Source organism: Heptranchias perlo, chromosome 25, assembly GCF_035084215.1.
Source record: "Heptranchias perlo isolate sHepPer1 chromosome 25, sHepPer1.hap1, whole genome shotgun sequence".
NCBI lineage: Eukaryota > Metazoa > Chordata > Chondrichthyes > Hexanchiformes > Hexanchidae > Heptranchias > Heptranchias perlo.
Window position 1 is genome coordinate 41,108,270 of NC_090349.1, and position 23,702 is coordinate 41,131,971.

A 23,702-nucleotide genomic window follows, 5' to 3' on the forward strand; every position below is an offset into this window, starting at 1 on the left:
GTCTTAAATCCTTCCCAATCTTGGCTGGACCTTAAGACGTCCTCCACAGAGAAAGGGAGGGAAAATTGGAGAATAAGGTTCCCCAAGAGCTTCTCTCAAGCACTAGCTAATGGCTGATCACAGGATGGCATTGGCAGATACCACGGAGAATATTCCTGGCCGACCCTCCAGCTCAGGAATGGTACGTGGCAGTGAGAAACCAAAAGGAGGAGGAGAGAAACATAACTGAAACACGGGCGGTGCAAACAAATACTGAGTGGAACTGAAATTCAACAAGCGAAAGCTCACGACTAATCTCTACCACAGAAAAGCTTCAAAACTGGAGATGTTAGAAACACATATTTAAATGATTTTTAACCCAGATTATTAAATTAGGAATTGGTGTTGGCTTAATTGGCAGAGAAACGTTTATTGTATGATCATCCTTTGTCTGCTTTCTTAGTGAAGGTGGGTTAACACCTGTGTCAAGATGGCGGACAGTGAAATGTACAAGCGGAAGAAACCTTCATCCACGAATATCACTAATAGAAATTTCTAGGCTTACGTGATCTGCAAAGTAGAAGGAGTTGATCATTTCGCATACATTTAATGGCAGCATTGGTTTTGTAACACCAAGACCACTTTGAGTATTTTAAACACACTGGGGCCCATTTTAAGTGTTCCCCCCCGCCCCACCTCAGCTGGCTTACACGGAGGAAGCACAAGTCTGAAAATGGCGTCAGGTCACTTACCATCCCCGGTTTACGCCAGCCCTCCGACCGCCGCCATCTTTGGCAAGATGGAGCAACTGCCCGTGTCAGGCGGGAGGCGCCACTTGTAATCTGCAGATTGGGGATTCTACGACATACATAGGACCCCGATTGCTATTGCGGCTACAACGGCTTCGTGCGCACTGCCCATTGGTACCGGCATTGATCCGCCTAACCAATAGCTCCATTAAAGAGAATGGTGAAGGCCATTCACCTTTGATTTTTGTGGAGACAGGAGAAACAGGAGCACTTCACAGTTTTATTTTAGTATCCAGCATTCAAAGTTTTTTCTTTTCTTTGTGCAATGCTATATTGTACGATAATATTAAAATCCTATTTTAAAAAGAAAGACTTGCATTTATTTAGCGCCTTTCATGACCACAGGATGTCCCAAAGTGCTTTACAACTAATTAATTACTTTTTGAAGTGTAGGCACTGTTGTAATGTAAGAAAAAGCAGCAGTCAATTTGCGCACAGCAAGATCCCACAAACAACAATATGGTGGTGTTGGTTGAGGGATAAATATTGGACAGGACACCGGGGAAAACTCCCCTGCTCTTCGAATAGTGCCATGGGATCTTTTACGTCCACCTGAGAGGGCAGACGGGGCCTCGGTTTAACCTCTCATCCAAAAGACAGCACCTCCGACAGTGCAGCACTCCCTCTGTACTGCACTGGAGTGTCAGCCTGGATTATTGTGCTCAGGACCCTGGACCACAGAACCATAAAACCATAGAAAAGATACAGCACAGAAGGGGGCCATTCGGCCCATCGTGTCCGCGCCGGCTCGAAGAACAACCAGGTGCCCATTCCAATCCCACCTTCCAGCACCCGGTCCGTAACCCTGCAGCTTACAGCACTTTAGGTGCAGGTCCAGGTACTTTTAAAAGAGTGGAGGGTCCCTGCCTCTACCACCAATTTGGGCAGCGAATTCCATACACCCACCGCCCTCTGGGCAAAAAAGGAGTGGGACTTCAACCCACAACCTCCTGACTCAAAGGCAAGACCACAGCTAATACTGATTTTAAGACATAGTTGAGTATCACAAACCACCATTTAAACTGGCTCTCACTGTCGGGTGTTCATCATGTGGAAACCCAAGGCAGGGCCTCTGCATTACACCTTCATCTACACGGGACGTCAATCTGAGAATCTAATCTTCTGCGGTTCCCCAACACCGCTGTCCCAATATGGCAGCTCAGAGACAGACTCCAGGATCACTCCAGCTTCAAGTTCACATTGCAGTAAGTCCTGGATTTCAAATTAGGCCAAGAGCAGCAGCACAGGTAACTCCGAGTTGATATATTTCAAATATATTTTACACAACTGCTGTATCCTGAACCTCTATCAGCACAATTTACTCCACTTAAGTGCTGTTATGCACGTATTCTGTTTTAAATTTTAATTTCATGTTAAATGTGCAATAATGGGAGCAAATTATTTGCTCAACATTGCAAACACAATGAGGTGAATTTTTGTCTTCAGTGTGATGGTAGTAAGGTGTCAGTTGTGGCTCACTGGGTAGCACTCTCACCTCTGAGGCAGGGTGTTGTAGGGTTCAAGTCCCACTCCATGGATTTAAGCACATAATTTAGGCTGACACTCCAGTGCAGTACTGAGGGAATGCTGTTTTGGATGAGGCGTTAAACCAAAGGCCCCGTCTGCCCTCTCGGATGGACTTAAAAGATCCTGTGGCACTATTTTGAAGAAGAGCAGGGGAGTTCCCTCCGGTTTTCCTGGACAATTTTTACCCTTCAACCAACATCACTAAAACAGATTAGCTGGTCATTATCATATTGCTGTTGTGGGACCTTGCTGTGCGCAAATTGGCTGCCGTGTTTCCTACATTCCAACAGTGACTACACTTCAGAAGTACTTCTTTTGGCTTTGGGACGTCCTGATGTTGTGGAAGGCGCTATATAAATGCAAGTTCTTTCTTTTTCTCATGGCTTTGCTCATGGTGAGCTGAATATTTTATTATGATATGAGTGTCATGTAACATAACGCAGAGTGTATTATTCTAAGGTACAGCTGGCTTTAACCTAGCCTGTCCCTCTAAAGCTACGAAACCCGCCTTTATATTGAGCATGTTAGTGTGCCAGCAAAAAATGGATGTCCTCAGCATCCAGTGCCAGGAATCCAGCGAGTTTACTTGGGGTTGCTGCCAGCAACAGACCTGTGCACTAGGAGCTGATGGCACTAAGATAGAACTTAAAATAGTATAGGAGCAGCTTTCCTACATTACAACAGTGACTACACTTCAAAAGTTCTTCATTGGCTGTAAAGCGCTTTGGGACGCCCTGAGGTCGTGAAAGGTGCTATATAAATGCAAATCTGACTTTCTTTCTTTCTCTCTCATATACACTCTGGGCACTGTGAAGCACGACGAACTGAAAATCTCAGACCGGTCAATAGATTAGAGAGATGGAAAGTTTTGGTCTGAATAATATCGTTCTCTGGCTTTGGGTGCTGTGTTCTGACTGTGTGGCAATTACATTCTCACCAACCTCCCCTGAAACCTGAGATCTGTGTGTTTTACGATGCTATGGGAGTGCTGTGCGTAGCAAGCCCTAGATTAGACCAGCGGCACAGCTCAGCACTTGCACGAAACTTCGCTCCTGGATATCTCCGAGGCGTTGAATGATGCAGCAAATAAAATCTGACAGATCCTGTACAGTAGACCATAAATCTGACCATCTGCTACCAAATGTTCAAACGCTCACCGAGGAAGCGCAGATCAAGCAAAGTTTTTACAATGGGGGTTAACCAATTCACTTTAGCTCCAGCTCTGCTTGCTGGTGTATTCTGTGAACCTGGTACAGTGCACTCTTCCAGAGCTGGTTTCGTGCCATTTTGTCTCAACTTATCAGGCAGGGTTTGAGTAGATTGAAAAGTGATACAAAGTCCGACGGCTAATTTATCGTGAAATATAACTTTTTTTATGTTCACAGTAACATGATCGTTTAGAATTACCAAACAGCAAAGGCACTGGTTGGTTTCATATAAACCCGCAAGTAATGAACAGATTGCCAGCCTGGGCAGTAATCTGTCACAGCGGATGTCCATGCAATGAAAATCGGATGGGTTCCATAATGTGTGGGCGATCCGCTCCGCCAGATTAGAAAGAAAAGAAAGAAGAAAGATTTGCATTTTAAAAGTACTTCATTGGCCGTAAAGCACTTTGGGACATCCTGAGGTCATGAAAGGCGCCATATAAAGGCAAGTTCTTCCTTTCTTTCTATGAGCCAAGGACCACCACAGTCTCAGGGGGCTCCTATTGCAACCCAGCAGCCAGTTAGCCACCTCCACCACTAAAGTAGCATCCAGAAAAAGCAGAGGGTAGGGTTACGAACTCACATAAAGAGGACCAAGGCATAGCATGATGGTAAAATGCACATGCTCAATATGGTTTCTTCATTTACAATTTTGACAGCACTAAATACCTTGTTTTTGCAAAGGTTTAGAATTAGCTTCCATCAGCTGACATGAATGGAAGTTTGATGAGTTGTTGTGCATAGAGAAGGGTCTGTGGATGATGCTATCTTTGTTGGGAGGAAAGGTGAAGATGTAGATAGGACTTTTAATGGATGCCCAGATGTGGAAGTCAAAAGAAAGCCTCCTTCGTGAGAGTGAGATGAATGTCTCTTGTAGCTGGCGATGAGTTGTCCTCTGAAGCCCCTTTAGGCTTCTGCCGTTTCTCTTGCTGATCCCCGTTGCCAATAGGGCCCTTCCTCTTCCTTTAAAGTTATAGTACGAACAGATGCTTAGATTCCTGATGCCCTGATTCATCTTCATTGGTCACTCCTATACCTTCTCGAGGACAATGATGTTCTTCTTCAACTTCAATTTCAATAACAGCAACTTGCATTTATGTAGTGCCTTTAATACTTGAGATTTTAGGCGGGGTGACTAAAAGCTAGGTGACAGAGGTAGGTTTTAAGGAACATCTTAAAGACGAAGAAAGGGGTGGAAAGACGGAGAGGTTTAGGGAGGGAATTCCAGAGCTTCAGGCCAAGACGGCAGAAGGCACAGCCACCAATGGCGGAGTGAAGGGACTAGAGGATGCACAAGAAGCCAGAATTGGAGTTACCGAGGAAGGCAACCGAAGTGGGCAGTATAAATGGGTTTGAGATTGAACAACACATGGTTATGGAGTGATAAGGGATTAAAGAATATGGTGAGGTCAGCAAGTGGGTTTGAGATCTATCAAAACGGGATTCATTTTTGTGGGCTCGATGATCTTTCCTTATTTGCAACAATTTCTTGTGTTCGCCACACTTTGAAAAACTAGCCCAAATATTTCATATAAACTATTTTTATTTGAAGTGTTAACTTCTTAACCGAACTGCATATGGTATAACTCAAATAATTGGTTCAATAATGGTGGCTTATGGAACAGCAAACCACGATGACCTCACCCCGTGTTACCAAGCCATCCAGTGGGCCCGTGGATTATGTGGTTCAATGTCAGTCAGCGGTTTTTAAAAATTCATTTTCGGGATATGGACGTCACTGGCAATGCCGGCATTTACTGCCCAGCCCTAGTTGCCTTTACGAAGGTGGTGGTGAGCCTCCTTCTTGAACCGCTGCAGTCCGTGTGGTGAAGGTGCTGTTCGGTAGGGAATTCCCGGATTTTGACCTAGCGATGATGATTTTCTGTTAAATCATCGCTCTTTGCCGTTTATGCCTGATAACGCTCCGTCTGCTTTTAACAGAGCCGTGCCCCCAAGCTCTACTGTAAGATGTCTGCCCAGTATTCGGTATGATATCGTCTCCCAGGTGACGCATCGCCCATAATCTATTTAATCCAGTGGCGTGAGCACTACTAATGGAGCCAGCTAACATTTTGTCAGCACATCAGTAATTACCTCTGTTGCCATAGGAACCAGTAATCCCCGATCAGGAGGAGACTTTTCCTGCGGACTATTCTTGCATATTTTTACTTCTTATTTTTTGTTTGGTGATTTTCCTGAACACGCACAGGAGTGAAAACATACCAAGGAAATTATCAACTAAACTGCTTCGATATTTTGCTAGTTATTAAGAAATGCAGTAGTTACACTGGTTGAGTTTGGCCTGCCTCTTTAATCCCTGGGAGTGATAGTGGGATAGCAGGGTCTCTCCTCCCTCCATATTATCAGGCACGATGGTCTGAAGCCTCCAACGCACCTGATAAGCTCAGCGGAGCCCAATGCAGCTGCCCAGCATGAGGGGTATGAGGCACCTGTGCACAAACCATGGGCAAGGCTCATTGGGACAGTAGTGGGTATCTACATATTGTGACTGGAGCACCTGGGCAGTATTCCAATCACAATGTGCCTGTTCGGTACGGGCACTAAAGACCTTATTTAAAAATAAATCTTCTCTACCTGGCCCTTCAATCTATCCTTTTTCCACCACCACCACCCCCCCCCCCCCCCACAACCCTTTTTATCTCACTCCCCTTCTCTCCTTTTCTTTCTGCCACCATGTCCCATTCTTCAGAAAACCTGCTAGCATCTCAGGGAAGCCAATGGCCCTTTACCAGCTGCTGGTGCTCTGTGGGCAACCAACGGCCCTTTTCCAGCTGCTGGTGCTCTGTGGGCAGGCAACGGCCCTTTACCGCCTGCTGGTGCTCTGTGGGCAACCAACGGCCCTTTTCCAGCTGCTGGTGCTCTGTGGACAGGCAACAGCCCTTTACCGGCTGCTGGTGCTCTGTGGGCAGGCAACGGCCCTTTTCCAGTTGCTGGTGCTCTGTGGGCAGCCTACGGCCCTTTTCCAGCTGCTGGTGCTCTGTGGGCAGCCTACGACCCTTTACTGGCTGCTGGTGCTCTGTGGGCAGCCTACGACCCTTTACTGGCCGCTGCTGCCCAATATTCCATCCCCCCTTCCTCATAAACAATCTGCCAGTAGCGCAAGAACAATATTTAAATAAGTTAACCTTGCATTATTGGGCAAGGTGCGCTCATTTGTGCTCAGGTACACTCTGCATCTGAGGAACAGAGGGCCCATCATCTCAGCACAACTCATCCCGTCTGATCTGCTGCACACATCCTGTAATGTCCCAGCTTTAGAATCCTTACGGCTGTTCCTGGGCTATTGAAGGAGCACTGTCATCATTCACACCTTTTTGGCAAACCTTTTCTCTCTTGTCTACCACTATATGCCAAAGCGTGTCAAATCACAAACCATCACAACTGGACCTGTAGCCATAAGGAGCCGCATTTTACAGAGCGATGCACTGAGATACACAGCTCATCTATATATTGCAGCAAATGAAAGATCTGTAGAGCATATTAATAGGAGACAAGAGTGGAACGCTGACGAACACATTTTAACCTTTCAAGTACTCCAAATAGAATCATAGAAATAGGAAGGAGGCCATTCGGCCCATTGTACCTGTGCCGGCTCTTTGAAAGAGCTATCCAATTTGTCAACTCCTCCCTGCTCTTTCCCCAGAGCCCTGCAAATTTCTCTTTTTCAAGTACATATCCAATATTCATAAGGTATTAGGTTGAATAGGAAAGGTTAGTCCTGAGCATTATTTCAAGTTGAACCGCGACCGTGGAACAAAGAGACATCAGAATATTCTGATCAGGACTGATGTCAGAAAGCACTTCTTCACACATAGTGCTTCATTTTTTTTTTGCATTCGTTCTCGGGTTGTGGGCAGGGCCGACATTTATTGCCCATCCCTGCTTGGCCTGAGAAGTTGGTGATACACCTCAAGTGGAGAATCCAACATGTAGAATGGGAAATCAGCTTAATTTGATAACGCAAAGACCACAAAGACTCATAGAATCATAGAATCATAGAAGTTACAACATGGAAACAGGCCCTTCGGCCCAACATGTCCATGTCGCCCAGTTTATACCACTAAGCTAGTCCCAATTGCCTGCACTTGGCCCATATCCCTCGATACCCATCTTCCCCATGTAACTGTCCAAACATGGGTGATAACGGATAGGCCGCCCGTTTTACACCCTCCCAATTTCCGTTCCTATTGACTTCAGCCATTTTGCTCTCCCGCCATAGACCAATTTCACCCCCATCAGGTTTGATTCCAGGTGTGTCTTCTGACAATGGTGCTCCAACCAAAGTAGAAGCTGAGGAGAAAGAAAGAACTTGCATTTATATAGCACCTTATCACATCCTCGGGAACTCTCAAAGTGCTTTGCAGCCAAATAGATTACTTATGAAGTGTAGTCACTGTTGTTACCTGGGCAAACAGTGTGAAAAGAGTGAAAAAAGTGTGAGAGAGAGCAAGTGATGCTTCAATTGGACAGAACCTTTGCTGTACGTCCTGCCATAAGTCCTGCCCCGTCTCCAGCTCATTGGCTGACACAGCGGTGTCATTAGACACTTTGTAATTTCTCTGTGTCTACACTATCAAATCTTTCATTATTTTCAACATCTCAATTAGATCACCCCTCAACCTTCTAAACTCAAGGGAATACAAGCTAGGTTTATACAACCTGGCTTCGTAATTTAACCCTTTAACCCCTGGTATCATTCTGGTGAACTGCGCGATGTCCCTTCCAAGGCCAATATATCTTTCCTGAGATGTGATGCCCAAAACTGAATGCAGCAGTCCAGATGGGGCCTGGCCAAGGTTCTGTACAACTGAAGCATCAGTCTATTTAACAGCAAACAGAACTCATGACCAAAACTACAGCAAAGTCTCCCAATAAAAGCAGGGTTATTTCTCCAGCAAAATGCAATGAGTGGAGGATAGTTACAAAGTTCAAATTATGTGTGTAAAATCAATCCCAGTGCAGTCTCCAGGCATGATTGACGGGGGAATTAACCAATCATCTCTATTCTGGCCGGGACTTGTGGTGTCACTATATGCAGCCGAGAAACTATTTCCTGTGGCAGAGTATTCCAGACTTTTTTTTTATTCGTTCATGGGATGTGGGCATCACTGGCGAGGCCATCGTTTATTGCACATCCCTAATTGCCCTTGAGAAGGTGATGGTGAGCCGCGTTCTTGAACCGCTGCAGTCGGTGCGGTAAAGGTTCTCCCACAGTGCTGTTAGGAAGGGAGTTCCAGGATTTTGACCCAGCGACGATGAAGGAACGGCGATATATTTCCAAGTCGGGATGGTGTGTGACTTGGAGGGGAACGTGCAGGTGGTGTTGTCCCCATGTGCCTGCTGCCCTTGTCCTTCTAGGTGGTAGAGGTTGTGGGTTTGGGAGGTGCTGTCGAAGAATCCTTGGCAAGTTGCTGCAGTGCATCCTATGGATGGTACACACTGTAGCCACAGTGCGCCAGTGGTGAAGGGAGTGAATGTTTAGGGTGGTGGATGGGGCCAATCAAGCGGGCTGCTTTGTCCTGGATGGTGTCGAGCTTCTTGAGTGTTGCTGGAGCTGCACTCACCCAAGCAAGTGGAGAGTATTCCATCACACTCCTGACTTGCGCCTTGCAGATGGTGGAAAGGCTTTGGGGAGTCAGGAGGTGAGTCACTCGCCGCAGAATACCCAGCCTCTGACCTGCTCTTGTAGCCACAGCATTTATGTGGCTGGTCCAGTTAAGTTTCTGGTCAATGGTGACCCCCAGGATGTTGATTGTGGGGGATTCGGCGATGGTAATGCCGTTGAATGTCAAGGGGAGATGGTTAGACTCTCTCCTGTTGGAGATGGTCATTGCCTGGCACTTGTCTGGCGCGAATGTTACTTGCCACTTATCAGCCCAAGCCTGGATGTTGTCCAGGTCTTGCTGCATGCAAGCACAGACTGCTTCATTATCTGAGGGGTTGCGAATGGAACTGAACACTGTGCAATCATCAGCAAACATCCCCATTTCTGACCTTATGATGGAGGGAAGGTCATTGATGAAGCAGCTGAAAATGGTTGGGCCTAGGACACTGCCCTGAGGAACTCCCGCAGCAATGCCCTGGGGCTGAGATGATTGGCCTCCAACAACCACTACCATCTTCCTTTGTGCTAGGTATGACTCCAGCCACTGGAGAGTTTTCCCCCTAATTCCCCTTGACTTCAATTTTACGAGGGCTCCTTGGTGCCACACTCGGTCAAATGCTGCCTTGATGTCAAGGGCAGTCGCTCTCACCTCACCTGTAGAATTCAACTCTTTTGTCCATGTTTGGACCAAGGCTGTAATGAGATCTGGAGCCAAGTGGTCCTGGCAGAACCCAAACTGAGCATCGGTGAGCAGGTTATTGGTGAGTAAATGCCGTTTGATAGCACTGTCGACGACACCTTCCATCACTTTGCTGATGATTGAGAGTAGACTGATGGGGCGGTAATTGGCCGGATTGGATTTGTCCTGCTTTTTGTGGACAGGACCTACCTGGGCAATTTTCCACATTGTTGGGTGGATGCCAGTGTTGTAGCTGTACTGGAACAGTTTGGCTTGAGGTGCGGCTAGTTCTGGAGCACAAGTCTTCAGCACTACAGCCGGGATGTTGTCGGGGCCCATAGCCTTTGCTGTATCCAGTGCACTCAGACGTTTCTTGATATCACGTGGAGTGAATCGAATTGGCTGAAGACTGCCTTCTGTGATGGTGGGGATATCGGGAGGAGGCCGAGATGGATCATCCACTCGGCACTTCTGGCTGAAGATGGTTGCAAACCCTTCAGCCTTGTCTTTTGCACTCACGTGCTGGACTCCGCCATCATTGAGGATGGGGATGTTTACAGAGCTTCCTCCTCCCGTTAGTTGTTTAATTGTCCACCACCATTCACGACTGGGTGTGGCAGGACTGCAGAGCTTTGATCTGATCCGTTGGTTGTGGAATCGCTTAGCTCTGTCTATAGCATATTGCTTCCGCTGTTTAGCATGCATGTTGTCCTGTGTTGTAGCTTCACCAGGTTGGCACCTCATTTTTAGGTACGCCTGGTGCTGCTCCTGGCATGCTCTTCCACACTCCTCATTGAACCAAGGTTGATCCCCTGGCTTGTTGGGAATGGTAGAGTGAGGAATATGCCAGGCCATGAGGTTACAGATTGTGCTGGAATACAATTCTGCTGCTGCTGATGGCCCACAGCGCCTCATGGATGCCCAGTTTTGAGCTGCTAGATCTGTTCTGAATCTATCCCATTTAGCACAGTGATAGTGCCACGCAACACGTTGGATGGTGTCCTCAGTGCTAAGACGGGACTTCATCTCCACGAGGACTGTGCGGTGGTCACTCCTACCAATACTGTCATGGACAGATGCATTTGCGACAGGTGGATTGGTGAGGACGAGGTCAAGTAAGTTTTTCCCTCATGTTGGTTCGTTCGCCACCTGCCGCAGGCCCAGTCTGGCAGCTATTTCGTTCAGGACTAGGCCAGCCGGGTCAGTAGTGATGCTACCAAGCCACTCTTGGTGATGGACATTGAAGTCCCCCACCCAGAGTACATTCTGTGCCCTTGCTACCCTCAGTGCTTCCTCCAAGTGGTGCTCAACGTGGAGGAGGACTGATTCATCAGCTGAGAGAGGTGGTAATCAGCAGGAGGTTTCCTTGCCCATGTTTGACCTGATGCCATGAGATTTCATGGGGTCCAGAGTCAATGTTGAGGACTCCCAGGGCCACTCCCTCCTGACTGTATATCACTGTACCGCCACCTCTGGTGGGTCTGTCCTGCCGGTGGGACAGGACATACCCAGGGATGGTGATGGAAGAGTCTGGGATGTTGGCTGAAAGATATGATTCTGTGAGTATGGCTATGTCAGGCTGTTGCTTGACTAGTCTGTGGGACAGCTCTCCCAATTTTGGAACAAGTCCCCAGATGTTAGTGAGGAGGACTTTGCAGGGTCAACTGGGTTTGGTTTGCCTTTGTCGTGTCCGGTGCCTAGTGGTCCGGCCGGTTTTATTCTTATTATGACTTTTTTTAGTGATATTTTACAACTGAGTGGCTTGCTAGGCTATTTCAGAGAGCAATTAAGAATCAACCACATTGCTGTGGGTCTGGAGTCACATATAGGCCAGACTGGGTAAGGATGGCAGGTTTCCTTCCTTAAAGGACATTGGTGAACCATGGCCACCATTACTGATACTAGTTTTTTTTTAATTCCAGATTTTATTTAATTAATTGAATTTAAATTCACCAGCTACCATGGTGGGATTTGAACTCATGACTCTGGATTACTAGTCCAGTAACATAACCACTATGCTACCGTACCCCGAGAGGCCAAAATCTTAAAATTAGACTTAGGCCATTTAGGAGTGAACTCAGGAAGCACTTTTCCACACAAAGGGTATGGAATTCTGGAACTCATTCCCAAAAAGGCAGTGGATGCTGGGTCAAATGACAATTGGAGCTTTCAAGACTGAGATCGATAGATTTTTGTTCGGTCAGCGTATCGAGGGATGTGGAGCAAAGGCAGGAAAATGGAATTGAGGTATAGATCTAATTGGATGGTAAACCAGGTTAGAAGGGCTGAATGGCCTACTCCTGTTCTTATGTGCCTATAAAAAGGCTACATTTAAGTTATGTAATAGAAAATGAGATTAGATATTGAAAGAACCAAGAGATTAGAAAGAAACTAAGACAGAGTCAAACAAAAAATGAGGAAGAAGAAGAGAGTAATTGATGAAGAATGTTAGAAAGAGAGAAAGAAAGAAAGGCAGACAGAAAGAAATATAGATGTGAATTGCATTTCAAGATCTGAGATGACTGTCTAATGTTTTGAAACTGTAGTCCTGACCCTGAGGAACAAAACGAGGAAATAATAATACAGGATTATTACCGCACTGAGCTAATAAAACATTAGATATTGGCTAGACTCCTTTTTCCCCGGTCGAAAATTAGGGCTCATTTGTATTTAAGGAACAGTAATAATTGTGCTCTGGCTCCGACCGATTAAGCATTCTTCAACATGAAAAGATAAACAGAGGTATTGCCAGCCAGCTTTGGCTCCTTAGCTGCTCTGACTTGCTTAGAATTTGGGTGGGCTGAAGTAAGTCTCCCAGACGGCCCATTACAGGTGGCTGACAGACGGGGCTGGAGTCGGGGCCTTGCCACAGATCCCTAAGAGAGATGTATTTCTCCTGCAAAGCAAGGGATATCATATTCTTTAAACATTCCATTCGGTCCTGATGGGTTGGAAATGGCATTCCCATGCAGGCAATTATTATCTTAGACAATTTATATAGTTATTTATTTAATTGTATATGAGTGACATCTGTTATGGTTGAATTGTCTCGCTGCAAAAAGCTGGTACCATGTGAGCATGTGAAAACAGAAAGCTGTAAATAAATCAGCAGGAAGAATTTACACTTGACTTTTCTGTGTGTTTTTCCATTCTCTCTCCCTGCATTCAGTGTAAATGTTTGAGAGAGAGGGATTGATTGGGAATTGGAAAAAAAAATAACCTCAACACAAATTCGCAGCGTTTCTGCCGCCAAAGAAGCTCACAGCAGACGTGATGATTTAACGCCCTCAAACATGTAGGTGTTTGGATTTTGTTTTAGGGTATCTCGCTTTTGACCTGTCAATCTTCCACGGCATTACACGCAGGGGGGCGGGGTGGGGAGGTAGATTTTTTTTTACTTTGTGCGATAGTGTAAAAAGGGCAATAGCGAATCAGCAGCTCGATTTACATCTCTCTCCCTGACTTCAACGGAAATAAAAATGGGGAGAGACGTAAAACGAGCTGCCGATTTGCTATCACCCGTTTTACACAATCGCACAAAATCAAAAATCTAACCCCAGGGAGTCAAGACCAAGTGTACTTTTCAGGTGAAGTGGGGTTGGAGAGTGGGGGCTAACTGGACCATATAATTCAAGTCATACATTCTGTCCTTATTTTTATATTTCCATTATATAAATCATTACATTCGCTTTATAATAGAAACTGCCTATGTAAACTTATCACGTTGTAATTACACACTCCTGCCAGTTTCCATTCAAAGTGTAGCCATAGTAATTCACAATGCAAAAGCTGACAGGAAGTGTGCGGAGACATAAGCAGGGGGTGAAATTGGGCAAAAATGAGCAATCGTGAATCGGCAGCCCATTTTACATCGGGAAAGAAAATCTTGCGAAATGTAAAGCGGCTGCCAAGTCGCTATCACCCATGTTGCTTTACCGCCCCAAGGCGAATTTAAACCCCCCCCCCCCCACCCCCCGCCATGTCTCTTTTAATGCCCTAGACTAGGGGTAGTGGGACAGGATAAGGGGCGCAATTAGTGAGTAAGTGGGAGTCCCACCCTGCCATACTTATGGCGGAGGAGTTGGAACCTGAGGCAGTTTGGAACCTGTGGTCTATTAGTTCGGGCATAATTTTAGATTATTTAACATCAAATATTTTGCCCATTTGTACCGTCTGTGGCTTTGCCTGGAAGGCATGTCAAAAGGGTGCAGAGAGATTCGGAAGCTGTATCGTTTTCCTTCTCGTCCCTGGCCTCCAGTGCATGTTCTTATGAATCGCACAATCCTTCTTTCCCCCCAGCGCAGCCCCATTGAAAAACTGGGGGCTGGCACTAATCAGCATAAAACGAGCAAAAAATCAAAGATCTAAATTTACCACATTCTCTGTGCCTTCGCTGCTGGTGCATGGGAGTGGAACTTCAGTCCCTTAGAACACTTTCCAACAAGGAGTAACTGGTCAGTGACCTTAAAGGAACAGGCCATGTTACTCCACGTAATAGCTAACATCACAACTCTACTGCAAGCCACATACTGTCCGTGAGCAAAGCCATGGGAGAAAAGCTAATATTTACTTACATAGATAATCTATCTGTAATATATTAAAAATCTTGCATCTGTACACATTCCCTGCTAACTTTTTCCATTATAAATTCCTATGTCAACGTTTATCTTGGAAACAGCCTGTAGAAACTTGCCTTGCAGTGCCACCGCTGGCCAGAGGATATAATTACATCGTGACAAGTTTACACAGGAAATTTCCTTTATAATAATGGACAAAAGACTTTACATAATGGAAATATAAACGTAAGTACAGACTGTATCACCTTGAAATGGGGAGTGAATTACATCTGTGTGCTCTCATCCAATTATCTCCAGCCCTACTTCACCTGAAGACTACACTTGGTCTTGACTCTCAATGTGCAACGCCATGAGAGATCGACTAGTAATATATTAAGAATCTTACACCTGCGTACACTTCCATTACGAATTCACAAGTCCACATTTATTATGGGATCTGTCTATGTAAAGTCATCAATCTGTAATTACACCCTTCCACCAGTGGTGGTGCTGTCGTGTCTCAGTTTTGCATCTCCAAGATCCTACAGCTGAGACACTCCCATGTCCCAACCAACTCTACTGCCCCAATTACCAACAGTTTGGCTACTTAGACATAAAAATATTATAAAAGTATTTTGCAAAATAATAGGGTGTATTATTTTTAAAATGGGGACCGAATGACACCCTGGTCAAATTATATTTTGTCATCTAACCCCACTTCACTTAAAGACAGCAATACAATGTCATGGGCAATCAACGAACACATAATAATCTGACTGTGCTACTTCCCGGTTTCAACTATGGATAATAAAATTACCCAGCCGACCCTTTAGTGTGTGTACGTGTATATAAACATTTAATCACAGGTTACTTTTTCATGGTATAGGACATCATGTGAACCCTTCAATGAGAGTGCTGTCTATTAATGACACCCAGTTATCCATTAATCAAGTTCGACTGTCTTGTGGAGTGAACTATATTAACGCTGCGATCATTACTAATTTCTTTTATGCAGTGATGTGCAATTCTTTGGTCAACCTTGTGCTACAAGGTTGGTGTTAGTGCAAAGTCATTTCCACTTCACACTATTAAGCTTGTGTGATGTGAATCCAGAGTTAAGGCCTGAACTCCAAGGAGTCTCAATCTGCCTCACTCTGGAGTCAGATTGGACCCCTGTCGTGTCAGTGCAAGGCAAAACCATTTGGCGCGATATTATAGTGTGAATACACCCTTCACCTAGCTGCCTCTGCACCGCCATGTCTGTAATCCCCTTAGAAGATTTCAGCAAACTGACCTATTTACCTCCTGGCATCTTATGTTTTAATTGACTTCGTTTTGAAGGCATAATCAGGTAGCAGACGAACAGGGAAGGCAGAGCTCTGAAAAAAAAAGTAAAAGATGTAACCTGGGGACAAGAAAATGTACTTAACAGGAATCGCACAAGTGAACGAGCCTGTTCTCGGTACGGTGAAGGTGATTGAAGGACAAGACTAAAGGTCGAGCCCATCAATCATTCAGCCTATCCCCAGTTTACTGAGATGGCCCATATGAAGCCTATTATTGCTATTTAGTCACACTTTAAAGATTCTGATGTTTCCATCGCAGATATTCTGTGATTTCTTAAAAATACTTACCAAATATAGACTCTTTCCTTGCACCCACTGTCTATGATTGAGTCCATTGTGACTGGGGAATGTCGTAAAGCCAACGTTCAAACTTCACTAAATACTGGGGCCTGCCCTGTAGCTTCAAGAATTCGTGTTGTTGTATAATATAGTACATCAGTTTGAACTTGTGATACAGCTATGTTATGTTATGTTGGTATAAACCATGTTATGTTGGTTTCTTTCAGAGACAAGTTTGCTTACCCCTAGCACGATAATGTGAAGCCGATTTTCCTGTCCCTAACACGCCGTGAGCACCATTTCCTGGGGCATAAAAGACAGGAAGTAGGAACGGAGACCTCTACGATTGGGTCTCTGTGCTGTTACATATAATGTGCATTTTCTGGGACCAAATGGATGAAACATAGGGACCATTTAAATTCCATGCAAAATAATGATCTGGGAGTGACCTAATAACATGATCCTGTGTTATTATCCAGGGATACTGCTGGTCAGACACTAGGTCGGAAGATCTGCCATGGAAACTGGGTGGTAGGTTATGCGGGGCTGGGGCTTCAGATCAGTGAATCTGTAGTGGGGCAGCCATTCAAGCCGCAGTATCGTGCAATTTCTCACCCATGATTGGCCGGCCTCCAATCTTCCACCTTCCATGAACTTGAGCTCATCCAAAATTCTGCTGCCCGTATCCTAACTCGCACCAAGTCCCATTCACCCATCACCCCCTGTGCTCACCAACCTACGTTGGCTCCTGGTCCACCAATGCCTCGAATTTAAAATTCTCATCCTTGTTTTCAAATCCCTCCGTGGCCTCGCCCCTCCCTATCACTGTAACCTCCTCCAGTCCTATAGCCCTCCAAGGTCTCTGCGCTCTTCCAATTCTGGTCTCTTGCGCATCCCCAATTTTCACCGCTCTATCATTGGTGGCCGTGCCTTCAACTGCCTAGGCCCTAAACTCTGGAATTCCCTCCCTAAAGATGAAAACATAAAATTACAAAGCAATATTGATAGATTAGGTGAATGGGCAAAACTGTGACAAATGGAATTCAATGTAGACAAATGTGAGGTCATCCACTTTGGATCAAAAAAGGATAGAACAGGGTACTTTCTAAATGGTAAAAAGTTAAAAATAGTGGATGTCCAAAGGGACTGAGGTGTTCAGGTACATCGATCATTGAAGTGTCATGAACAGGTGCAGAAAATAATCAAGAAGGCTAATGGTATGCTGGCCTTTATATCTAGAGGACTAGAGTACAAGGGGGCAGAAGTTATGCTGCAGCTATACAAAACCCTGGTTAGACCGCACCTGGAATACTGTGAACAGTTCTGGGCACCGCACCTTCGGAAGGACATATTGGCCTTGGAGGGAGTGCAGCGTAGGTTTACTAGAATGATACCCGGACTTCAAGGGTTAAGTTACGAGGAGAAATTACACAAATTGGGGTTGTATTCTCTGGAGTTTAGAAGGTTAAGGGGTGATCTGATCGAAGTTTATAAGATATTAAGGGGAACAGATAGGGCGGATAGAGAGAAACTATTTCCGCTGGTTGGGGATTCTAGGAGTAGGGGGCACAGTCTAAAAATTAGAGCCAGACTTTTCAGGAGTGAGATTAGAAAACATTTCTACACACAAAGGATGGTAGAAGTTTGGAACTCTCTTCCACAAACGGTAATTGATGCTAGCTCAATTGCTAAATTTAAATCTGAGATGGATAGCTTTTTGGCAACCAAAGGTATTAAGGGATATGGGCCAAAGGCAGGTATATGGAGTTAGATCACAGATCAGCCATGATCTTATCAAATGGCAGAGCAGGCACGAGGGGCTGAATGGCCTACTCCTGCTCCTATGTTTCCTATGTTCCTAAACCTCTCCGCCTTTCTACCTCTCTCACCTCCTTTAAGACGCTCCTTAAAACTTACCTGTTTGACCAAGCTTTTGGTCACCTGACTTAATGTCACCTTCTTTGGCTTGGTGTCAATTTTCATCTGATAACGCTCCTGTGAAGCACCTTGGCGCATTTGACTATGTTAAAGGCGCTATATAAATGCAAGTTGGTGTTGTTGATTGAAGTGAGCACCCATTCCGAGTCAGTATTCTCGCACAAAGATGCAAATTAGCTGAACCTGGAAAACCGCCCGGGTTCAGCGAAAATCAAGCGTACCGATCAACTTACACTGGGCAAGGTGGGCAGGAACATCAGGCCAACATCTCCAATGTTGACATTGTCCATCTACCCTCAGTTAGAGTTAGTAACCTCCAACTGACGGTAGGGAATACTTCTTAGCCCCTCAGCAGTGTGATGGAGCTCACGTGGGAGTAATAATGTGAAGTGTCATGAAGAGGTGGGTTCTCACTCATGATCCCACCCTCCGGATCACTGGACTCTTCATGTGAGCTGCATATCTGCAGGGAAACACTGAGCAGAGGGGCTAAGAGGGAAAAATCACAGGAAGAATCATTCCCAACTGCCCTTGCAATGGGTTTTAGAAGAACAATGGTGAATGACTCAGATCATTTGGTGGTACGTAGCGATGGACACCTTTAGCCTACCAGAGAATGGATAATAGGTGAGCTGATGTGAAGGATGAGACCACAGGTTGAGTTCTTCAATAGGCCCCAGGTAGTGTCTGTTATGACGATTTAGTTTCATGTCAGCTCCTATTTAACTCTTCACCTGGTTTTGCTGGTCCTTCTCACCTTTTACTGCCACCATCGCCCTACAGGCAGCAGAGAACTCTCTCTTGCGATTAGCACATTGAATTGGCTAATTAGTTGTCTTCCCATCATGTGAGAGTTTCCTCAATTGGTCCAGGGCTATGCTGAGTTGAATTTGAAATGCAAGGTTTTGGTCGCTTGTATTTTCAAAACACTGGGCTTGAATGAGATGTATAGACGAGCATTGCTTTGTTCATCTCAGTTGCTCAGGGCACCTTTCACTCAATATATAAGGAATAATGAAAGAAAAGAACAGAGTATCCAAAATAACTCCTACACCTATGAAAAGTGTCATATAAATGAAGTTAAAGAAAAAAAACAAAGACTTGCATTTATATAGCGCCTTTCATGACCTCAGGACATCCCAAAGCACTTTACAGCCAATGAAGTACTTTTGAAGGGTAGTCACTGTTATAATGAAGGAAACGCGGCAGTCAATTTGCGCACAGCAAGATCCCACAAACAGCAATCTAATAATGACCAGATAATCTGGGGTTTTTACAGTGTTAGTTGAAGGATAAATATTGGCCAGGACACCTGCTCTTCTTCAAAATACTGCCATGGGATCTTTTACGTCCACTTGAGAGGGCAGACGGGGCCATGGTTTAACATCTCATCCAAAAGACGGCACCTCCGACAGTGCAGCATTGCCTCAGTCCTGCACTGGGAGCGTCAGCCTGGATTTTGTGCTCATGTCTCTTGGAGAGGGACTTGAACCCATGACGTTCTGACTCAGAGGCGAGAGTGCTGCCCACCGAGCCAAGGCTGACACGGCTAAATGTTTGCTAAACCCAGCAAAAAATGCAATGAAGACCGGGTGGGTTAAGAAAACAGAAGATGGATGGAGATCGGTTGAGACTACTTATAACGACCGCAAGTGACCGACAGGCTCTGTGGTTCCACTTTGGCGACAGCCCACCCCCCCTCAACCTCCTCCCCAGTATTTAACCGGTTGGCTTCTTCAGGGAGTAGGAACAGATGCCTCGTAGATGGCTAAAGAATGAGAAGAAGAACGCCATTCTAAGCACCTCGGGTACATCAACAGCGAAGTGCTTTAAAGTCACAGGACTTCTCTGCAGACCCCTGTTTAAATGCCTTCCTTCTCAAACAGCTGAAAAACAATTTTAAAACATCATTAGCTGAAGTGCTTTGTTTATTTTTTTCAACGCCGAGCCCCCTGCCTCCCCCTTCCCCCACCGTACAGAGACGCTTAGTCCCACCCACAGAGATCACAGGCAAAGGGCAGAATGACTGCGTTGTCCTCAAGGTTTTTTTTTTCTCTCTCTTGGCTGGAGAAGTGGGTGGTGGTGGGTGGGCGGTACAGGGAGGAAGGAATCCGTCATGAGACCCCAACGAGCAACGCAACGACATCCCGTCTGACAGGTTGGAGAGCGAATACCAACAAAATGCAAAAAAAAAAAGCCATCGCCTAATATGTTATTTTCTGGCAAACGCAGGTCTGGTGCGCAGTTTGCCTGATAGACAACCTTGTGAACTCTAATCAGAGTATTTGTGTACAGTAGCAGAGATGTAGCTTTCTGCAACGTTGTAATGCTGTACTTAATTACGCCGAAACTTTTTTATAAAAGTTGATATCGTACATCGTTCGTTTTTTATGCAAAATAAATCGGCGCTTACTGGAAGTAAATAAATCAATAAATCAATAAATTCAATTCAACAGGTCTTTTCCTTTCAATGTCTTGGTGAGAAGCTGAGTGCTGTGTGCTGTTAACTTCACTAATACCAGGAAACAGGTCCTGTAGCCCTAAGGGGATACATTGGGATCATCCACCTAGACACAATTTTCTGTCTCAACATAATTATTTTAATGATTTCCTGTTGCAATGCAGGGGAATTATTGGCATCCTAAAGTTCTTGGCAATATGAGAACTGGGCTCAGAGCCTGCCATTTTGAGCACCAGGGTATTTGCTTTATCTGAGATGCTGTGACATGCTGAGATTTACTAGAATGGTGCCAGGGGTGAGGGGCTTCAGTTATGTGGAGAGACTGGAGAAGCTGGGGTGGTTCTCCTTCGAACAGAGGTGGTTAAGGGGAGATTTGAGAGAGGTCTTCAAAATCATGAACCGTTCCGACAGAGTAAATAAGGAGAAACTGTTTCCAGTGGCAGAAGGGTCGGTAACCAGAGGACACAGATTTAAGGTGATCGGCAAAAGAGCCAGAGGCAACATGAGGAAACGTTTTTTTTACGCAGCTAGTTGTGATGATCTGGAATGCACTGCCTGAAAGGGCGGCGGAAGCAGATTCAATAGTAACTTTCAAAAGGGAGTTGGATAAATACTTGAAAGGAAAAAATTAACAGGGCTGTGGGGAAAGAGCAGAGGAATGGTACTAAATGGATAGCTCTTTCAAAGAGCTGGCACAGACACATTGGGCTGAATGGCCTCCTCCTGTGCTGGACCTACTATGATACTATGTGCTTCTATAACAACAACAACGGCCTTTAACTTAGTAAAACCTCCCAAGGTGCTTCACGGGAGCGATTGTCAATCAAAATTTGATACTGAGCCACATAAGGAGACATTAGGACAGGTGACCAAAAGCTTGGTCAAAGAGGTAGGTTTTAAGGAGCGTCTTAAAGGAGGAGAGAGAGATGTAGAGAGGCGGAGAGGTTTAGGGAGGGAATTCCAGAGCTTAGGCAGCTGAAGGCACAGCCACCAATGGTGGAGCGATTAAACCTTCTAATTTTTTTTCCCTTCTTGGATTTTTATTTAAACCTTAAATATTTGCTAAAGTAGTCGCAATCTGTGACGTGTAATCTCAGTCACTTCCCTGTGCAAATCCTTTTAATTTCATTAAAATTTATTTACAACTTCCCTCATTTTACTTCCTTCTCTTTTCTTCAGTTTATACCTTTGGATTAATTTTTTGCGCCCATCAAAGTGAGTAATATCAGGACCAGGGAATGGAACCGTTTTCCATTTTGTACCCAGTGTCTTGCATTAAACACTCAAGTATTACAAAGCCTGATGCACAGTAATGCTGCCTCCACTCTGACTGCACTGGATTTGATAGGGTCGATAGAGAGAAACTATTTCCTCTGGTGGGGAGAGTCTAGAACAAGGGGACATAATCTTAAAATTAGAGCTAGGCCGTTCAGGGGTGATGTCAGGAAGCACTTCTTCACACAAAGGGGAGTGGAAATCTGGAACTCCCTCCCCCAAAAAGCTGTTGAGGCTGGGGGTCAATTAAAAATTTCAAGACTGAGATTGATAGATTTTTGTTAGGTAAGGGTCTTAAGGGTTACCAAGGCGGGTAGATGGAGTCAAGATACAGATCAGCCATGATCGAATTGAAAGGCGGAACAGGCTCAAAGGGCTGAATGGCCTACTCCTGTTCCTCTATGCTCTTCAAAACAACACCCACTATGTATCAGTCTATCGTGAGATTGCCAATTTGTGCTAAATTATGGGCTGTTGTGTTCTGTAGACCTGTGCCCAGAAGGAATTTGATTACCATCGTCCAAACTCATTTAATTTAGGATCCTTATAATTAGCAATGAAAAGAGAGTTTCACCCCATCAGCTGACCTTCCTTAAATCTGTGGCAGACACTTCATTAGGTTTTTGTAATGTGGCGATTGATTGGAGAGGAGGCAGCAAGCAGAGACGAGACATTTCGCCACGAGGAAGAAGGGAAAACCAGGTTTAACCTGCTCCACTGTCTGTTTACAAGCACATTGGCAGAGGCCCAGGTCTTGACTGCAGGTTACCTGCCTTTCCTGTCAACATGCTATTCTACAAAGGAGAGGGAGACTTAAAGAGTCAGAGGATAATTATGAAAAGTTAGTGGACTAGAAATTCGATCACGCCTAAAACGGGCGCCTAAGAGTCCAATATGGCGGGCGGCATGCGCATGCTCATTCTGTGTCGGAGGTGTGCCGCCGCCATTTTGGACCGGGCTGCTCCGCAGGCTCGTGCCATGCAGGCTACAGTCAGTTTTATCAGGCGCTCCGCAGCCAAACCAGTGGTCAAGCTGGAGGCTGCCATATTAAACCATTGGTCACTGCTGGCCACCGCTCGCCCCCCTGCCCTCCCCTACCCATTGCCTCCACCCCACCCCACCCCCGCACCCATTGCCTCCACCCCACCCCCCTCCCACCCTGATCTTCTCTTGAGGATCTTCAAAACCAGAAGTTAGTCAGTCGACATTCCAGGTCTAAGACCTGTGGTTAGGACTAGAAGATGCTACCAATGTTTGGTAATATTAGGCCAATACCAGGTATTGTCTTCCAGTCCTGAGGAAGTGCCTTAAGACCTGAAACATGGACTGATTGACTTCTGTTTCTCCGCAGAAGCTGCCCGACCTGCTGAGCGTTTCCAGCTTTTCCTGCTTTCTGTTTTCGAATTTCCACCATCTGCAGTATCTCAATGTTTTGTTTGAGTTGACACCAAAAAAAGGCCGAGAAGTGAAAGGATTCTCAGGGAAAGTTTGGTCGAGCTCAACGCAATCGGCACCTCAGTGTTCAGCAACGGACATGAGCGCAGAAAGGTACAGAGGGATATGAGCCAATGACACAAAGGTTGGTGCCATAGTTAGTAGTGTAGACAAGAGCATAAAATTACGATTCATTAATAGATTAAGTGAGTGGGTAAAACTGTGGCAGATGGATTTCAACGCAGGTAAGTGTGAGGTCATCCATTTTGGACCAAAAAGGATAGATCTGAGTATTTTTTAAATGGTGAAAAGTCAGGAACAGTGGAGGTCCAAAGAGATTTAGGGGCCCATGTACACAGATTACTAAAATGTAGAGGTCAGGTACAAAAAATAATCAAAAAGGCTAATGGAATGTTATCCTTTATAACTAGAGGGCTAGAATATAAAGAGGAGGAAGTTTTGCTACAGCTATACAAAGCCCTGGTTAGACCACATCTGGAGCACTGTGTACAGTTCTGGGCACCACACCTTAGAAAGGATATATTGGCTTTGGAAAGAGAGCAGTGCAGATTCACCAGAATGTTA

General features: G+C 45.3%; 1 long non-coding RNA gene across 2 annotated transcripts in view; it reads left to right on the plus strand.

The window, feature by feature from the left end:
* Positions 1-23,702, plus strand: part of LOC137342409 (uncharacterized) — a 152,070-nt gene that overhangs the window by 125,989 nt on the left and 2,379 nt on the right. For both annotated transcript variants that reach the window (XR_010967250.1, XR_010967251.1), the window contains one exon: positions 23,035-23,262. This is a non-coding gene — a long non-coding RNA (uncharacterized lncRNA). The remainder of the gene's footprint in view (positions 1-23,034; positions 23,263-23,702) is intronic.